General features: G+C 35.2%; 1 non-coding gene across 1 annotated transcript; it reads left to right on the plus strand.

Moving 5' to 3' along the window:
- The first annotated feature begins 458 nt into the window (after positions 1 to 458).
- On the plus strand, positions 459 to 565 carry LOC141635676 (small nucleolar RNA R71). The gene has a single exon (XR_012540346.1). It is a non-coding gene; the product is annotated as a small nucleolar RNA R71 (small nucleolar RNA).
- Positions 566 to 17,683: the final 17,118 nt, after the last annotated feature.

Here is a 17,683-nt window from a genome sequence, read left to right on the forward strand (position 1 = left end):
GCCCTTCACATTTGCTTGAAGAATTAGCAGCTTGCTTAGCCTCTATATTCTCCAATTGCTTCACAAAATTCTTTGAGGACTCAATCCCGGCTGCTTCCATATTCGCCACTTCAACCAAAAGGAGTTGGACCATTTCTCTCAACTTCTCGGTCTCATCTGAGTTTTGAACAGGTATTTCAAATTTCTCCTTGGAAGCTTCAGAGATCTCGAGCTTCTCGAGACGGGCAGTAATAGAAGTTATAAGTGTCACAACGGCACTCATTTCATCACTTTGCTTTCATGACTTTCCACGTGAACTTCCAAACTCAGCTCTATGGACTGCCATCTCCTCAATAGTGTTCCAACCTTTACTTTGACCGGTATTGTTTTGAAACCTACCATTAGCAGCTGCATCCAGGATGACCTTGTAATCATCATATAGAGCATTATAAAATAGGTTGCAAAGATACCATTGCTGGAAACCATGGTGAGGGACAGCTCGGACCAAACTTTTGAAACGTCCCCATGCTTCGCAAAAATCCTCATCAGCTCCTTGCTGAAAACTTGTGATTTTACTTCTCAAGGCGTCAGTCTTTGAAAGTGGGAAGTACTTCTTGTAGAAGGCTAATGCTAGAGATGTCCAAATTGGTGACTCCGTCCGCTACCCTATCAAGGTAGCGGTACCAATCTCGCGTTGAATCCTTCAAGGAGTATAAGAACATCAACCCCTTTACTTCATCCCGAGTCACCCCAATTGGTATAGGTATGGAATGAATGATGAATCCGTGAAAATCTCCATATGCTTCAAGGGGTCCTCATCTGGTAGACCAGCAAACTGATTTCGCTCCACTAAATCGATATAAGAGGAACGAAATTCGAAGTTACCCGTAGTAGGGGTAGGTAACTGGTGCCCCTTTGGAAAATGGTGTTCCTTTGGCTGTAGATTATCATATATTGTAGCCATAATTGCCAAAATGAGAGTACTCAAGTCTTCCTCTCAAAAACCTGTCTTCTAACTGTGCAAAAGCAAAACTAGAAGCAAAGGTAAGCAACGGTCTCAAGGAACCAAAGTTCCTTGAGACAAGAAAAATAAACTAAAAATAAAGCAAACAGAATTACACCGTCTCCCCGGCAACGGCGCCAAAATTTAATACCGTCGTTTTGTATCAAAATTAAATTTATAATTCCAAACTAAAACTATAGCTAGTGATAGTAAGGGTCGAACCACAGAGAGACAAGGTTGATTTTCTTTGATAATTTTAAGTCTATGAAGGTAACAATTAATTGGGAGGTTTTGAGATTGGTTGGCTAAATTGACTAAATACTAAAATGAAATTTCTCAACAAGATAAAAAAAGGGATCGGGAAATTCGGTTCACCACGGCAATGGTCAGGACAATAAGGTAACATAAATCCTATAATAAGGTCTCAGGGGGTATAAGCAAGCCTTTCGATCTATGCTCAAATTAACCTTGCGGTCTTCTAATTCCCCAAAATTTCACAACTCAAGAGAAATTCCAATCTAATGATAGTTCTAATTACTAATCTTTCAATCTAGCAAAAAGACATATCAACAGACGACAAAACCGAAACGGAGGAATTCGTGCTAACAAACAATCCTAATCTATGCCATGGTTCACCTCATTCCCAATCAAAACAATTATCTACGCATGACTAAAACTAAAACAATTTCTAAATTGATAACAAAGAACAAGATCGACATGATTGAATTTAAATAAAAAACAAAGGACAAGAGATGAATTTCTGGAATTAAATTGATAAAACAAGAATTGAAATAACAAGAATTAAAAGAAGAAAGGTATTGCATAAAAACTTACTGATTGAATTCAAGAACAAAGTATCGAAATCGAGGGTTACCGTCTGCAAAGCTAGATCTAAAAACTCAGTTCTTCAAAAATGAAAAGCATAACCTAAAAGTTGCTGCGTTCTACTGATAAAAAGAATGCCAAAAGTTAATTACAAGTTGGGCTTTTAAAAGTCTAACACGAAGAAAATAATTCTCAGCTCGAAGACTGGTCGATCGACCGGTCAGCATGGTCGATCGACTGGTAAATGCAGAACAGTAGCGTCTGATGAGCTTCAGTTGTCGATCAACTTTACAGCATAGTCGATCGACTGATGGTGCTGTGCAGAAACACTTCTTTTCTTCAAAAATAGCTCCTCACTCCAATGCACGCATCCCGAGGTGAGTGAGTACGACTCTCCTTCTTCTGGGCTTCCTTGAAGTTGCCTCCGGAGGACGAATTAGGCTTGATATAGCTTACTTCCATTCATTCCTACAATAAATCATAGAAAATGCAAAGTAAACCGTTTCGGGAGAAATAGTAGCCTTAAGCTAACAATTATGCATGAAAATACGTGCCAAAATAACAGATAAAGTGTATAGAATATGCACGTATCAGCATCCTAATCCATTCTTTGAAGCATCGGTGTATACTTCAAAATTCTCACTCCCTTCCGGTAAGGCTAACACCAGGGTCGTGGTTAGGCGCTCGTTTAAGGTCAAGAAGGTCGTCTCACAACTCCCGTCCCACTTGAAACGGTTCTTTTTTCTCATCATTGATGTCAAGGGTCTAGAAATCTTGGAGAAGTCTTTAACAAATCGGCGATAATACCCGGCTAGGCCTAGGAATCTTCGAATTTACGCTACATTCTTAAATGCCACCTACTTAGACACGGCCTCAATCTTGGTAGGATCCACGACAACTCCTTTCCTTGATATTACATGACCTAAGAAATCCACCTTCTCCAACCAAAACTCGCACTTACTAAGCTTTGCATAGAGTTGGTGCTCCCTCAAGGTTTGCAAAATGATTCATACGTGTTCCTCGTGCTCTTCCTTGGCCTTGGAGTAGACCAAGATATCATCTATGAATACCACCATAAACTTGTCTAAGTACGGACTAAACACCCTATTCATAAGATCCATGAAGGCGGCCGGTGCGTTCGTTGACCCAAATGGCATCACTACAAACTCATAATGCCCATACCTTGATCTAAATGCGGTCTTTGGGATGTCCTCATCCTTGATCTTCAATTGGTGATAGCCCGATCTTAGGTCAATCTTTGAAAATATTCCGGCTCCACTCGGTTGGTCAAACAAATCATCGATCCTTGGTAGAGGGTACTTGTTCTTGACGGTGACGTTATTCAATTCCCTATAATCGATGCATAATCTCAAGGTTCCGTCCTTCTTCTTTACAAATAGAACCGTTGCTCCCTATGGTGGAATACTCAGTCTAATGTAACCATTATCTGCCAATTCCCAAAGTTGCTTCTTTAACTCCTCCAATTCCTTTGGACCGATCCGGTACGGGCCTTAGAGATTGCTCCCATACTCGGTTTCACGTCCACTCGAAATTTTACCTCTCTTAGCGGAGGCAACCCGAGTAACTCCTCCGGAAACACATCTTCAAAGTCCTCACAACCGGTATATCTTGTGCTTGCGGTCCTTCCATGCTAGTGTCCCATACATGACATAAGAGCATAGGACAACCCTTCTTCAAATATGTCTTCAAGGTCATTGCCGAAACTAGTTTCACTTTTGGTTTGACTAGGTAACCTTTGTATGACACCCTAGTACCTTTGGGTCTTCTCAAGGCGATTTTCTTTTGATAGCAATCTATATTGACTTTGTGTCTACTTAGCCAATCCATTCCTAGGATTACATCAAATCCTTCTAAAAGGAATTCAAAGAAGTTTACCGAAAAGTTGGTTTCATGCACTATGACCGACACCTCCTTATACACTTTTGAACATATGATGGACTCTCCCGAAGGTAAGGACACATCGTCATTGGCTAGTTCTCCCTCCCCCAAACCTAGGGTCGGCACATGACTCGTAGACACAAAAGAATGAGTGGCTCTCGAGTCAAATAAAATAAAACAAGGATGAGAATTGATAAGGAATATACCGGAGACAGCGTGGGCATTCTCTTCGGCGCTCTTCTTATCCATGGAAAAGAGCGTGCCACTAGACTTAGGTTCACCTTGTACCGTACTTGCCGATTGGGCTGGCCTACTCCCCGAAGCATTGCCTCCCGCAAAGCTTGTTGCTCTAGATGGAGCTCACCGGTTGAAATTTCCCCGGCCCTAGCATAGACCTCTTTCACACTTGACACTTGTCCGGGTGGGAGCTTCTCTAAGATCTTGACGGTTAATCCTCCCTCAAATTTTAGAGCCAAGTGTGATTGGCTAAGGTGGAGATCTTCTACATAAGTAGCTATCTCATTGAAACAGATATAGTAATCTTAAACTGTGATAGCATCGGTCATGACAAAGCGGTCGAACTCCGCCCGGAGTTGGCATCTCACATGCTCGGGAATGAATTCGTTTCTCATTTCTACCTTGAAGTCGGTCCAAGGGATGGCGGTCTCGCCTCTCTCTTCATAGAATTCCCTCATTGCGTCCCTTTCTTTATACCACCACCCGCCCACAAGACCTCCCAGGTAGAAGGCGGCTTGTTCCACCTTAAGCTCTTCGGGGCATCTTACCACCTCAAACACGTTTTCCATTTACCTTATCCAGTCACTAAAGAGACAACGCTCTCCCACCCCTAGGTACTTGGTGGGGCAGTGGCGCGAGATGGCGGTGCTCACGGTGGAGGCATCCATCACCGCATCTCATTCCCTAGTGACATTTCTAAGGGCCTCGTTTTGAGCAATAAGTCGCTTCATTTCTTCCTTAGACACGCGAGATGGAGGTGACGGAGTCCTTGCACGTGTTCTCCACAATACGTCTCTTCAATAAGTGTAACAAACGTCAATACATTCTCCAAAATAGAAGACAAAGGGTATTGACCACCATACAGGTCTACTCGATCGAGTGCGGGATGTCACTTGGTCGAGCGGTGAGCTCACTCGGTCGAGAAGTGTGCTCACTCGGTCGAGTGCCTCAACTACCAGAATGTTTCCAGAAATCCCTCAATTGTCCACTCGGTCGAGTGAGTCACCCACTCGGTCGAGTGTTATAACTTACAGGTGGTTCATGGAGTCTGTAAAGGTCTCCATTCGGTCGAGTGGCAGGGGCACTCGGTCGAGTTCCTTCTAGTCGGCCGAGTCCTTTTTTTCCAGTTGACCAAGTACACATCAAATGAGTTATTTATCCATCTTAAGTCATACAAGTCCACATATAACCCTATTTACATGTTCCTAAATGCAAGTATGGAAGAAAGTAGAGGCATAGACACAACATACAACTCACATATGACGATACTAGCATATATGCTTACATCCATACATCCAACACACCCTTCTCAAATTTTTAATACCATCAACCATGTTATCATATAAGATATCACTAAGCATTTAATAAATCCACAACACAAAGCAACGAATATGCAACAATCACAAGCACCAAATACGTCTCATTACTGACGCGTAGTGACCGACTTAAGTTAAGAGGACAAGGGCACAACCTTGGAACGTCTCCCAAACTTGTCACAAGCCCTCTATGACTCAAACTGGGATCATTTTAGATTGACTCACCCTAGTTCGTTGGTTCATTGGTTTAGGCTACAAAACTGTTGCTCTGATACCACTTTGTAACACCCCCATAAGTCAAGATCCTTTCCCCTAGGCCTTCCAACACATGGAGGCATTACAAGACTTGGCATCCCAAGTTTGTAGTGCGAACAATCAAGTAAAGAAGTACTTAACATAATATAAATGGATAAGTTGTAGCAAGTTAAACGATTATAATTTTAAGGGATATAAAACCAATAGTACAACCAATTTGAAGTAAATGGAGTTTAATTGTCAAAAACTAAGATAAACAAGAGTGGTGACGAGTAATGAAGACCACTCCCCAAGTCCTCGAATCTATCATGCTAACCTGTCAACACTGCTCCCCATATGGGCGAAAATGACCATATGGTTCACCACAGATATACAAAAACCCAAGTGTTTGCTTAACGATATAAATATTCAATGAATGAAATAACTAATCCTATTTATTCATATGAGAACGCAAAGGTAATAACCAACATACCAACAGGATATGAAAACCCATGAAAGTCACCCTCCAACATACATCTCCACAAACCAGTGACCGGGACACACCCATGACGTCACTATCAACACAAGGTACTCGGAACACGTCCGTGGTCCCGGGCCCGAGTGCGACTCAAGTCCCCTCCCAGACGTCGTGTCTGACCACATGAGTCCCTTCGTAATCCAAGTACTAAATGTGCACATCCCTCTTGGAGTGGGAAACTCCAAGGGTAACTTGAGCGGAAGACGGTTTCCCAACCGACTTCCATCTCCAAAATCGTAACCAATAATCCTCCAATATTTTCCATTGTCATCCAAACCATGAACAAACCAAACAAATCCAACCAACACAACTATGCAACCATATTAACACAATAAGTACAATCATGCTCAATTCTTCACTAATTCATTTCTTCTCATTTAATTGCTCTTTACCATGTTATAATGCAATGTAATCATCCTTGTGGCAATTCATCATACTTACCTTCACGTAATTACCATAAAGTCATCTTACGTGATAAATCCTAATCATCAAAACATGTGATAATGCAACTATCATGAGACAAATATAATTATGATAATAAATGTACAATTAAACACCCATATCATTATAGCTAAGTAGGAAAAACCCTACCTCAAGCTTATCTTCACAAATCCACAAGCTACTCATACTACTACGAAAATGCGGGATACTGACGGCAAAAATCCGTCAGTAATTCCAATTCCTGACGGAATTTCCTTCAGAAACGCGCGTAAGCGATTTTCGTCACTAAAAGCACTGTCCTGACAGAATTTCCGTCAGTAAAAGAGGATTAATGACGGATCACTGACTGGAAAAACCGTCATCCAGCCTCAGCACATAAATGACGGAATTTTCGTCAGTACACGTGAATAGTGACGGTTTTTCCGTCAGGACTGTGACACGTGGCAATATTTGTGGTTTAATTGAAAATATGAAAAGTTGGGCTTCTGACGAAAATTCCGTCAGGAAAGTCAACATAGGTTTGACTTTCCTGTCGGAATTTCCGTCAGGACTGTGACACGTGGCAGTGAAGGCGGATTAACTAAAAATTCAAAATTTTGTGCCCCTGACGGAAATTCTGTCAGAAAATTCAACTCAGGTTTGACTTTCCTGACGGAATTTCCGTATGGATTATTTAATGTAGTGGCTAGAAACAGCAGCTTGGTGCCCAACCACGATGCTTATTTGCATCATTTCAAATACAACCAAAACCTGCAAAATACATACAATTGTCGACCGCCAAGCGAGAATCCATTTTCACGTCAACCGCAATTGCGGGAATCAAGAGAGACAACAAAAGAAAATTGAACGCAATTGGAAAAACAAATTTTTATACATAAAAAGTTGGTTAAATTCGTACATTGTCTTACTAATTAAACACAAATCACCAATGTTTTTTCATACTCTCTACTAGATGACAATACTAACCTAAAGGCTCAACAAAACTATCACCTCCAAACCCGTGTCCGTCATCCGCAAAGTCATCTCTACCATGTAGATTAATACGTGAGCACGTGTTTGGGGGTTGAGATGACTGCATATCAGCCCAAGCCATTTGCATTGCTGCCATTTGTTCGGCCTGTTGACAAATAATTTCTTCAAGAGCTAGTCGAGCCGCTCGCTCATCATTCATTTGGGTGAAAAGCATAACAGAAAGATCGTCGACGACTTTTGTTAGAAGGAGGATCATACCACACTTCGGCCCCCTTTTCTCAAGTCCTAAATAGCCGGTTCTTCCTGTTAGAGCCCTTGACAGCCTTATAGTACAACCGAATCTTGTCTGGAGACTGTCCAGGTGGCAATAGTTGACTCATCTCCTCGTAAGCACTCTGAAAACAAAAACAAAACTGTCAGAAATGATAAATATATATATATATATATATATATATATATATATATATATATATATATTACCGTTCTTTCTAAGAAATATATTACCGTTCTGTGTAAGAAAAATAAACATTAAATTAAATACAAAAACTTATGTCTATCTCAGCAGCTCAAGGATTAACCCACTCGCCCTTCTTATTTTTCTTCGTCTTCTGAAACAACTTATACGGAGTGGCCTCTTCCCCTGAAAGTAGAATGAAAACAAGTAAAATCAAGTATATTCGTCAATCATTTATATTAACTACTTTTTAAAAGCAATATATAGAATACTTATCAATTCCTTAAAAGCATCGGAGCAACTCTTCCGACCAAGAGTGTGGGTGCCCAATGCTTTCCAATCTTTAGCACCCTACCTTATTTATTTTCGAATGTTTGGCAAAATCGGGATCGGTTTCTTCCCTATTCTTAAGGTTCTCCTACCAAGTCACAGGCACCCAATCTGGCCTTTTCTTGTTATACTTGAGTCCATTAATAAGAGAGGTAATCCGCCTTCTTACCCTAGTCTGCCACACAAGCCTAGAATCATAGCCACGATAGACGGATCTTACATGAGTCTGTTTCAAAAACAAGTGTCAAATTAATTATATAATACTTAAGAAAATTATTATAAACTTAAGAAAATTATTATTGAAATAAATAATTATAGATAAGTATCAAATTAATTACCGCAAAATAAGTCCACATCTTCAAACGCTGTGCTTGGCTTGCATCACCCCACCTAGTGAAGTACTCATCTCCGAGGTTACGGGTGAACGACCAAGTAACATATTGCTTGATCTCCGAGTCATCCCAACTGAAAAACACATAAATATTTGAAATAAAAACATTATTATTATTATTATTATTATTATTATTATTATTATTATTATTATTATTATTATTATTATTATTATTATTATTATTATTATTATTATTATTATTATTATTATTATTATTATATATATATATATATATATATATATATAGAGAGAGAGAGAGAGAGAGAGAGAGAGAGAGAGAGAGAGAGTTAGGTTCTTGTGAGTTTTGTTTCTTATGGTGAGTCGCAAGTTTGTGCTTGGAAATCTCAGCCACTAGATTATATTAGAGATGAATGACCAATATCTAATCTTACCTTTCATATAAAATCACTGTCATTTACTTATTTTCTCTTTTTTCTAGTGCTACTCTTTTTTTTTTACTTTAATTTTTTTTATCTCCTTTTTTTTACCTCGTGTTATTATGCTTTTTTTTTTACAACTTTGATTTTTTTTCCTCTTATGTTTTTCTCTAATTTTCTCATTATGTTACCTTTTTTTCTTTTTCTTTTTGTACCAGATTTTTTTTTAACTTGAATTTTTTTTACTCGTATTTTTTTTGCCTCGTGTTATTATGCTGTTATTGTGTTTTTTTTTTACTTTGAATTTTTTAACAACTTTGATTTTTTTCTCTTTTTTTTACCACATGTTATTGTGATGTTATTGTTATTCCGCTGTTATTGTGATGTTATTCTGCGGTTACTTTGATTTTTTTACTACTTTGATTTTGTTTTTTTTTTTTTTTTTTACCACGTGTTATTGTGCTGTTATTCTACTGTTATTCTGCTGTTATTGTGATGTTATTCCGGTTTCACTTTGATTTTTTTACTACTTTGATTTTTTTTTACTACTTTGATTTTTTTACTCTTTTTTTACCGCTTGTTATTGTGCTGTTATTCTGGTTGCACCACTTTGATTTTTTTTTACGACTTTGATTTTTTTCTTTTTTTTACCACGTGTTATTGTACTCTTATTCTACTGTTATTCTGCTGTTATTGTGATGTTATTCTGGTGTCACTTTGATTTTTTCTATTACTTTGATTTTTTTACTCTTTTTTTACCACATGTTATTGTGCTGTTATACTACTGTTATTCTGCTGTTATTGTGATGTTATTCTGGTGTCACTTTGATTTTTTCTATTACTTTGATTTTTTTACTCTTTTTTTACCACATGTTATTATGCTGTTATTCTACTGTTATTCTGCTGTTATTGTGATGTTATTCTGGTGTCACTTTGATTTTTTCTACTACTTTGATTTTTTTTTACTGCCTAATCCATCTTAACTGAAATTCTTTTATGTTAATTCCATCTATTAGAACCTCTCCGGCATGTGGATCGTAAAATCTCTCTATAAGGCTGATCACTGTTGAATTCCCACTACCACTTTGTCCAACTAATACTGCAGTTGTTCCACATTGGATTGAAAGGGAAAATCCGCTAAAAATTTGCTAAGCAAATCTGGTCGGATAACTAAAATAAATGTCTCTCAACCTAATATCACCATGAATACCATCCAGTATTTTCCCGCTTGGAACATAGGGATCAATCTCTGGTTTTGTATTGATGGTTTCAAACATCTTATATGCTGCTGCTTGACCCGGTTTGACTCAACGAGTTCGACGAGTCAGTTATTGCGGCGGCGAGTCCAATCACTCCACTAATTCGACTCGCCATTCTCTTTCTCTTTCCGTCGATTCTCTTCGCATTTGATCGATTCAATCGCTCTTCTTCATCTTCATTTATCGATCAACGTCGGGATTTAGTTGAAATAAGAGAATTCTAGAAAAAAGAATCGAAGATGTTTTGATTATTTTATCACTCAATTGATGAAGTTGTTATTTGAGAATTAGCTAGAAAGCCAATTTGCAAAATTAGTGCACTGTTGAATGCAAATACGAAGAGAAAAAGAGGACAATTTTTTTGGAGAGAGAAAGTAAGTATGAATTGCAGATGACGGGAGTAAGATGGAGTAGTGGGCTGACTTTATTTTACTTTTAGATTGAATCCATCTTAGCCGTGTATTTTTTCTCATCTAGTGGCTCAGATTTTTAAAGCACAAACTCACGACTCACCATAAGAACCAAACTCACGAGATCCCGCCTCTCTCTCTCTCTCTAGAGAGAGAGAGAGAGAGAGAAGGGTTCTAGTAAGGACCTCATATCATATGAGTCCCTAAGTCCTTATAAGGGCCTTTGGATGAAGGGAATGGATGGATGAGATTACATCTCATTCAAGGGTCACAAATGAACCTCCCTAATCTCCCTCCCTAATTCTGTACAACTCCACCTAATTTTGTACAACTCTTCCACCATTCTAATCTCCCAACTCATTTCCTCATTCACTCATCCTCTCTCACTTTTCTCATTTACTCTTTCTCTCTCATTTTCCTCCACCCTCTCTAAACTAAAAAAAAAAACCCAAACTGAACCTAAAAAAACCAAACTAAAAAAAAAAAAAAAAAAAAAAAAACCAAAACAACAACTCCACCACACACCACACACGACCCACCACCGCAACCGCAACCACAACCGACTCCCTGCTTTCCCGTCTTCCACGATCCTCACCATAGCACACGCCAACCACAACCGACTCCCAACCCACACTCCTCACGCCGCCCACGATCCTCACCACAGCACACGCCACCACCCCGACTCCCTGCTTTCCCGTCTTCGTCCTCGCCACCACCCCGACATCTCCAACAAAACCCACCCTCCTCACGCGCGCCCTCCTTCCTCCCCCATCACCACCGAGCCCAACACGAGCTGACTCCCTGCTTTCCCGTTTTGTTGTTATTGTTTATGGTTTATTGTTTATGATTTTTTCGATTTGTTTTGTTTTGTTTACAAAACCGCCCACCACGAGCTGACTTCCTTTCTCTTTTTTTTTTTTCTTTTTTTTTTCTTTTTTGTATTTGTTTTGTTTGGTTTTGATTTTTGTAGATTTGTTGATTTTTATTTTTCAGATTTGTTGGTTTTTGTTTTTTTATTTATTTGGTTATACTATTTACGACTAAAGTTATACACTTAAAACATTAAAGTTATACTATTTACGACTAAAGTTATACCCTTAAAACATAAAAGTTATACAATTTACGACTAAAGTTATACCCTTTAAACATTAAAGTTATACTATATTTTGTTATTTGGTTTTTTCTTTGATTTACGATTTTTTTGTTATTATGGATTAATGTAGTATTGTTTAGTTTGTTTCTTCTTCTCATTTGTTTTTATTTTTCAGATTTAAAATTTAAACTTATATGTGCAACTTTAGCGGTGATTGTGTACAACTTCAATGCCCTTATGTACAACTTCAGTGATCAATGTTATTTGGTTTTTTTTTGGACTAAAGTTATACATCTTGTCTATTAAAGTTATACACGGCGTGCATTAAAGTTATACGCACGATATATAAATTTGTCAAATTTAAATATTTAAATGTTTAGATCTGACGGTTTTTTATTTCAATTATTGTTATTGTATTGTATTTCATTGTTATTTGGTTTTTTTAGTTATTTGGTTTTTTTCTTAGACGGGTTTTTTTTGTTAGATTGGCGGGTTTTTTTATTTTAGATCTAGTATTGGCGAGATTTGGTTTTTATTTTTTCAGTTTTGTTGGTTTTTTATTTTTGGAGTAAAGTTATACAATTTTTGGACTAAAGTTATACAATTTTGGACTAAAGTTATACATTTGGACAAAAGTTATAAGTTTGTTGGATTAAAGTTGGATTTTGGACTAAAGTTACACGCTTTTGGACTAAAGTTATACATATGAAGGACTAAAGTTATACAAATAAGGACTAGAGTTATACAAAAATTGACTAAAGTTATACAAATATGGACAAAAGTTATACAAAAATTGACTAAAGTTATACAAATATGGACAAAAGTTATACAAAAATGGACTAAAGTTATACAAAAATGGACTAAAGTTATACAAAAATGGACTAAAGTTATACAAAAATGGACTAAAGTCATACAAATATGGGCTAAAGTTATACAAATAAAGACTAAAGTTATACAAAAATTGACTAAAGTTATACAAATATGGACTAAAGTTAAACAAAAATGGACTAAAGTTATACAAAAATGGACTAAAGTTATACAAATATGGACTAAAGTTATACAAAAATGGACTAAAGTCATACAAAAATGGGCTAAAGTTATACAAATAAAGACTAAAGTTATACAAAAATTGACTAAAGTTATACAAAAATTGACTAAAGTTATACAAAAATGGACTAAAGTTATACCAATATGAACTAAAGTTATACAAATAAAGACTAAAGTTATACAAATATGGACTAAAGTTATACAAATAAGGACTAAAGTTATACAAAAATGGACTAAATATGTATAACTTTAGTCCTTATTTGTATAACTTTAGTCCATTTTTGTATAACTTTAGTCCTTATTTGTATAACTTTAGTCCATATTTGTATAACTTTAGTCGTTTTTTGTATAACTTTAGTTCATTTTTGTATAACTTTAGGCTTTATTTGTATAACTTTAGTTCATATTGGTATAACTTTAGTCCATTTTTTAATAACTTTGGTCCAGTTTTGTATAACTTTACTCCATATTTGTATAACTTTAGTCCATTTTTGTATAACTTTAGGCTTTATTTGTATAACTTTAATTCATATTGGTATAATTTTAGTCCATTTTTGTATAACTTTGGTCCAGTTTTGTATAACTTTACTCCATATTTGTATAACTTTAGTCCATTTTTGTATAACTTTAGTCCTTATTTGTATAACTTTAGTCCATATTTGTATAACTTTAGTCAATTTTTGTATACCTTTAGTCCTTATTTGTATAACTTTAGTCAATATTTTAGTAGATCTTACTCATCTTAGTTAAAAAAAAGTACATCACCAAAAAAAACGATATTTAAAACCCAAAATTTTTATTTAAAAAACGTATAATAAGAATAGATTTGAAAAGAATAAATAACAACAAAAACTAACAAAAATTAAGAAATAGAATAAACCGACCCCAAACAACTAAATTAACACAAAATCTGAAAAAAAAAAAAAGTGACGAAAAAAACCGAGACGCAAAATCTGGAAAAAAAAAACGAGTTTATATAATTACCGACGGCGGTGGTGGAGGTGGCGGTGGATGTGGGCGGTGGGTGGTGTCGGGTGGGATAGTGGTGGGTGGTGGTGAATGAGGAAGAGAGAAATGAATGATTTATTTGGTTTTTTGATTTATTTGGATTTTTTGATTTATTTGGATTTTTTGGGTTTTTGATATGTTTGGATTTTTTATTTTTTGGATTTTCTATTTATTTGGATTTGTTGGGTTTTTTTTATTTATTTGGATTTTTTGGGTTTTTTATTTATTTGGATTTTTTGGGTTTTTTTATTTATTTGGATTTTTTGGGTTTTTTATTTATTTGGATTTTTTGGGTTTTTTTATTGAGGTTTTGAGAGAAGAGAAGAGTGAAATGTTTGAGATGAGAGAGAAATGGGTGGGTAGAAAACAAATATATAGTAAATTAGTGGTTAATTAGGGTGGATTAGGAAAGTGTGTTAATTAGCTTCTATAATGACTTTGGGTGGGTTCATCTCATCCCTCCATCTCCCTCCATCCAATGGCTCATAATAGAACTTATGAACTCAATATATATATTGGCCTTACATGATCTCTTCTCTCTCTCTCTCTCTCTCTCTCTCTCTCTCTATATATATATATATATATATATATATATATATATATATATATATATATATATAGAGAGAGAGAGAGAGAGAGAGAAGGGTTCTTATAAGGCCCTCATATCATATGAGTCCCTAAGTCCTTATAAGGGCCTTTGGATGGAAGGGATGGAGGGATGAGATTACATCTCATTCAAGGGTCACAAATGAACCTCCCTAATCTCCCTCCCTAATTCTGTACAACTCCACCTAATTTTGTACAACTCTTCCACCATTCTAATCTCCCAACTCACTTCCTCATTCACTCATCCTCTCTCATTTCTCACATTCACTCTTTTCTCTCTCATTTTCTCCCACCCTCTCTAAACAAAAAAAAAAACCAAGTTGATACAAAATAAAAACCAAACTAAAAAAAAAAAAGAACCAAAACAACCCCTCCTCCAAACACCACACCCGACCCACCTGCTGCCCACCACCACCCCACCACACACCACACCCGACCAAAACCCCGCCAACACCACCAGACCCTCCAACACCACCGACATCAACAACAATAACCAACAACAACAACAACCCGCCAACAACAACAACAACAACAACCCGCCAACAACCGACATCAACCCACAACAACTGCGCCAACACCACCAGACCCGACGCCGCCACCCACAACCCCTGCCGCTTCACCATACTCGGCTCCTCTTGCCGCCCTCGGCCAACCCGACGCCGCCTCTCCCTTCTCCTTTCTATTTTTTGTTTTTCAGATCTGAGCATGAGGAATGGTTGTGGTGGTTCGTTTTTGATGTCGGGTTTATTCATTTTTTTTTTGTTTTTTTTTTTCAGATTTGCGTGGCTAAGGGTGGGTTTTTTTGTGTTTTTGTGTTTTTGTGTTCTCTGTTTTGTGTTTTCCAATCAGTGTTTGCTTTTTTTATTTTTTATTTTTATTTTTTTTTGTTTTTGTTTTGTTTATTGTTTTTTATTATTGTTATTTGGTATTTGGTTATTTGGTTTTATTATTGTTATTTGGTTTTTTTGTTATTGTTATTTGGTTTTTTATTATTGTTATTTGGTTTTTGTCATTGTTATTTGGTTTTTTATTGTAGATCTAGTTTTGGTTAGTTTTTTTAAAGTTATACAATAATCAAAATAGAGTTATACTGTTAATGTCTAAAGTTATACATTGTATAAATTGAAGTTACACAAATTTAGGACTAAAGTTATACATCTTGTCTATTAAAGTTATACACTGCGTGCATTAAAGTTATACAAACGATATATAAATTTTTCAAATTTAAATATTTAAATTTTTAGATCTAACGTTTTTTATTTCAATTATTGTTATTGTATTGTATTTCATTGTTATTTTTTTTTATGGATCTATGATAAAATTGTTGGTTTTTTTAGTTTCTAATCTATGATAAAATTATATAAAACTCCAATTAATTTATACGTTTGTTGGACTAAAGTTATACGATTTTGGACTAAAGTTATACGATTTTGTACTAAAGTTATACAATTTTGTACTAAAGTTACACAAATTTTGGACTAAAGTTATATAAAACTCCAATTAATTTATCGAAAATGACTAAAGTTATACAAAAATGGATTAAAGTTATACAAAAATGGACTGAAGTTGTACAAATATGGACTAAAGTTATACAAATATGGACAAATATGGACTAAAGTTATTCAAATAAGGACTAAAGTTATACAAAAATGGATTAAAGTTATACAAAAATGGACTGAAGTTGTACAAATATGGACTAAAGTTATACAAATATGGACAAATATGGACTAAAGTTATTCAAATAAGGACTAAAGTTATACAAAAATGGACTAAAGTTATACCAAAATGGACTAAAGTTATACAAAGTTGGATTAAAGTTATACGATTTTGGACTAAAGTTATAAAAAATTATACGATTTTGGACTAAAGTTATACGATTTTGGACTAAAGTTATACGATTTTGGACTAAAGTTATACAAATTTGGTTTAAAGTTATACAAATTTGGATTAAAGTTATACAAATATGGACTAAAGTTATATAAATAAGGACTAAAGTTATACAAAAATGGACTAAAGTTATACCAAAATGGACAAAAGTTATACAAAAATGGACAAAAGTTATACAAAAATTGATAACTTTAGTCAATTTTTGTATAACTTTAGTCCATATTTGTATAACTTTAGTCAATTTTTGTATAACTTTAGTCCATTTTTGTATAACTTTAGTCCTTATTTGTATAACTTTAGTCCATATTTGTATAACTTTAGTCAATTTTTGTATAACTTCAAATTTTGTATAACTTCACCCATTTTTGTATAACTTTTGTCTATTTTTGTATAACTTTAGTCAATTTTTTGTATAACTTTAGTCAATTTTTGTATAACTTTAGTCCTTATTTGTATAACTTTAGTCCATATTCGTATAACTTTAGTCAGTTTTTTTATAACTTTAGTCCTTATTTGTATAACTTCAGTCCATATTTGTATAACTTTAGGCAATTTTTGTATAACTTTACTCTATTTTTGTATAACTTTAGTCCATAACAGTATAACTTTAGGCAATTTTTGTATAACTTTAGTCCATTTTTGTATAACTTTAGTCCTTAAGAGTATAACTTTTGCCCATAACTGAAAAATTTATAATAACTTTAAATAAACGACATTTGTAAAAATAAAAAAAAACAAGACGAATTTTAAAGAAACGACATTTGTAAAAATAAAAAACAAGACGATATTTGAAATGTCAAAATATGCATTATAATAACTTTAATATGTCTAAGATTAATACTAACAAATAGAAAAAAACAACTACAACCAAAAGTTATACAAAAGTTGTACCGTTAAAACATTAAAGTTATACAAGTTACGACTAAAGTTATACTCGTAAAACATTAAAGTTATACAATTTACAATTAAGATTACACTTTTTATATTTTTTTTGGGAGTGTTATTGTTTGTGTTATTTCAAATCTGAGTTTTTTTTATAAAAAAGCGAGAATTGAGAAAATAAGTAAAAAATAACGAATGAAAAATAAATAAATAAAATAAAAGATAACAAAAATAACGAATGGAAAAAAACAACTCAAAATATAAAAACTAACACGAAAAAAAAAAAAAAAAAAAACGCCGGCGGCGGTGGGTTTGGCGGCGGCGGGTGGTGGTGTCGGGTAGGGTGGTGGTGGTGGTGGTGAATGAGGAAGAGATGAATGAATGATTTTTTTGGGTTTTTGATTTATTTGGATTTTTTGGGTTTTTTGATTTATTTGGATTTTTTGGGTTTTTTGATTTATTTGGATTTTTTGGGTTTATTGAGGTTTTGAGAGA

The sequence above is a fragment of the Silene latifolia genome, chromosome Y, assembly GCF_048544455.1.
Source record: "Silene latifolia isolate original U9 population chromosome Y, ASM4854445v1, whole genome shotgun sequence".
NCBI lineage: Eukaryota > Viridiplantae > Streptophyta > Magnoliopsida > Caryophyllales > Caryophyllaceae > Silene > Silene latifolia.